Genomic DNA, 3,653 nt, shown 5'->3' on the forward strand with positions numbered 1-3,653 from the left:
CCGGACGCCAGATTTGATGGGGATGAGGGATATGATTATTACCAACGTCTCGTCAGGGACGCTGCTGATCAAGTCCATGCTGGCCAGAGGCTCTTGCAGTTCTAGCTCGACCCGCCACCAGTTGTTGGCCGGCCCATCCTCCATGGCAACAGGCGGTGATCCTCAGCGGCATCACTTATAGATAAGACAGAGGACTGTTCTATGTACCTTCCCGAGGCGGCTAAAACCAAAACCATCAATAAATTTTTGCACCGCTCGCGCCTGCGCGGCGGACTGCTCACACGCGCCTTGTCGAGCCTGCACGACGGACAACTCACACGCATCCCATCTAATCAGACAACTGCCCACAGTAGTAAATTGTGACGCCCCAAGACCGTTGCGCCAGGTGTCTTTCAGTTATTCGCTGTTGTTGCGTTGTCATTCACTTGCGTGTTGTCATGTCATCGTGTGCACTGCATCGTGTTTTTTTCAAAACATGCATTCGTTCCGGGTCTCCTAGTTCTCTCCGTTGTCCGTTCTGAGCCCAGACACACTTGCATGCGCCCGTGGCACATCCGAAATAGAATTTGATAAGTGGCCGGAAAATGTTCTTGGAATGGGTTGAAAGTTGGCATGTGGTATTGTTGTATTGTAGGTAGGCCGCCTGCCAAGTTTCACCGCATTCGGAGTTCATTTGACACCCCAACGGTTAACTATAGCCACATTATAGTCGGTCTATTGTCGGGCGTTTTCGGTCTCCGAAAACAGTCCCCGGGTCTCTCTCTGTCTCTTTTCTCTCCTCTCATCCCGAGGCCTTCTGCACAGCCCACAAGTTCCAACCTACCCTATCCTCACGTCAAGTTCCGTCCGATCGAGATCGCAGGGTCCAAAAACAACCCCTAGACCCAAACCCTAGCCATTTTGCTATATATGGACACCCTCCTTCCAAATTTGGCATCTTCTAGACTCCACCTACCTCCATCCACCTTCCCTCCTCAATTTCCGCGCCTGCCCGCTTCCCTGCCACCACTTGGCACGCCGCCGTTCGCCAGCTGCCGGCAGCCACCACCAGCGCCACACCACATGTCCCCAGCGCATTCCCCCGCCCCTGCGCTGCCGCATGGCCCGCCAAGACCCAGATCGGGGCCCTGGAAGCCCATCTCCGCCTGAAGCGTGCCGCTGCTCCTCCTATAGCGCTCAATCCAATCTGGATCGAGGCAACGGCCTCCGCCCCGAGCGCCGCCTCGCATCTGTGCCGCACCCCGTCACTGTCGCCGGCGGCCACCGGATATCTCGTCGCGGTCAAGCTCCACCGGAGGACCTCCCAGGCCGATCGAGCTCCCTCTCCTCTTCTCGTTTTCCTCTCTTCTCCCTCTCCCTCATGAACTCTCTCTCTCTCTCATCTTCACACGAGGAGCCCCATCCATGCCATGGATGCCTTGCCTCGTCGGATCAGAGGTGGATCCATCCTTTCCTGCTGTTCCACGCCCGGATCCGCGCCCCAGGTCCTCCTCTGCGCCTCCCCGTCGGCGAGCCACCGTCGTCCGCCGCCATGATTGCCGTTCCTCCTCCTTGCTCGTGCGGGGGCATGAGGACAACGGGCAGGAGATGCTCGCTCCGCTCGTAGGCCCCGTCGTGGCCCAGAGCTACCAGGCCCATTCGGCCGCCCAGCAGCCTGCCTCCTACGCGGCGTGGGCCGCACCAACAAGCCGAGCTGCGCGCCCCTGGAAGCCTCCCCTCTCCACCAGCTCGACCAAGGCCCGAAGTGAGCAGACCCTCTCCACTCCCTCAACTGTACACTACCGGGCCAACCAGATTCGGCCCAGTGTGTTTTTTTCTTTGTCTGCGATTTTAGCAATATTCCAGTGTTTTACCTGTTTTCACCAAACCCCCCAAGCTTCATGCATATAATTACTCACAAACGGTGCATCATATTAAAAAAACTTTATATGTAAAATGCTTAGAATTTTATGTAAATTAATAATTTTCCACTTTCATGCATGTTTAAAATGTTTAAACTGATGTTTGCATTAATTTGCTTAAATAACATGCTAAATGATTTATTTCATAACTTAATAACCGTAGCTCCAAATTTAACAAACTTTATATGTAAATGGGGTAGAAAAATGCCTAGTTTAACATGGTGTACTTGCTTTGCATGTTTAACAACTCTAAAATTTGGTTTAGGGCAGAACAGTACCAAACCTAAAATATGCACATGAGGATTCTTCTGGACTTGTTACTTGTTGTTCCGGCCTCATTTAAACTTGCCTAGATAGGTAGTTTTCATTTGCTTCACCTCTTGCCATGCTAAAAAACATTTAATATTGTTGAGTACCTAAACGAGAGAGAACTAAATAAGTCATGTGGTGTTTTCTTCAATATGCAACTCCGTTGTATATTGATCTCCACTTAATTTGTACTGTTGTTTGTTGCACTTTGCCATGCCATGCCTCATTAAACCGGAAATGCATCATACTTGATTGTGCATCATGCCATGATTATGTGATGGTTGTTTACTATGTTGTTTGCTTCTTTCCGGTGTTGCTTCTTCGGGTTAGTTCTGGTAACGTCGCGTTTCTGAGGATCCGTTCGACTACGTCCGTTTATCTTCTTCATGGACTCGTTCTTCTTCCTTGCGGGATCTCATGCAAGATGACCATACCCTCGAAATCACTTCTATCTTTTCTTGCTAGTTGCTCGCTCTAGTGCTATGCTGCGATACCTACGACTTGCTATATCATGCCTCCCATATTGCCATGTCAAGCCTCTAACACACCTTTCCTAGCATACCATTGTTTGGATATGTTACCGCTTTTGCTCAGCCCCTCTTATAGCATTGTTAGTTGCAGGTGAAGATGGAGTTTGTTCCATGTTTGGAACATGGATATGTTTCATAATATCTCTTATTTAATTAATGCATCTATATACTTGGTAAAGGGTGGAAGGCTCGGCCTTATGCCTAGTGTTTTGTTCCACTCTTGCCGCCCTAGTTTCCATCATACCGGTGTTATGTTCCTTGATTTTGCATTCCTTACGTGGTTGGGTGTTATGGGAACCCCTTGAAAGTTCGCTTTGAATAAAACTCCTCCAGCAAGGCCCAACCTTGGTTTTACATTTGCACTAACAACCTATCACCTTCCCTTGTGTTCTCAGACTTAAGGGTCATCTTTATTTTAGCCCCCCTCGGGCCAGTGCTTGTCTAAGTGTTGGTCCGAACTAGAGTCCTTTGCAGCGCCACCTCGGGGAAACCTGAGGTTTGGTTTTAGTCGTATGGAGTGCTCATTAGGTGTGCCCTGAGAATGAGATACGTGCGACTCCTATCGGGATTTGTCGGCACATCGGGCGGCTTTGCTGGTCTTGTTTTACCATTGTGGAAATGTCTTGTAACCGGGATTCCGAGTTTGATCGGGTCTTCTTGGGAGAAGGAATATCCTCCATTGACCATGAGAGCTTGTGATGGGATAAGTTGGGACACCCCTGCCGGGTTTTGAACTTTCGAAAGCCGTGCCCGCGGTTATGGGCAGATGGGAATTTGTTAATGTCCGGTTGTAGAGAACTTGATACCTAACTTAATTAAAATGCATCAACTGCGTGTGTAGCCGTGATGGTATCTTTTCGGCGGAGTCCGGGAAGTGAACATGGTTCTTGTGTTATGCTTGAACGTAAGTAGT

This window comes from Triticum urartu, chromosome 1A (genome assembly GCF_056163025.1).
Source record: "Triticum urartu cultivar PI428250 chromosome 1A, HENAU_Tu73, whole genome shotgun sequence".
Classification (NCBI taxonomy): domain Eukaryota; kingdom Viridiplantae; phylum Streptophyta; class Magnoliopsida; order Poales; family Poaceae; genus Triticum; species Triticum urartu.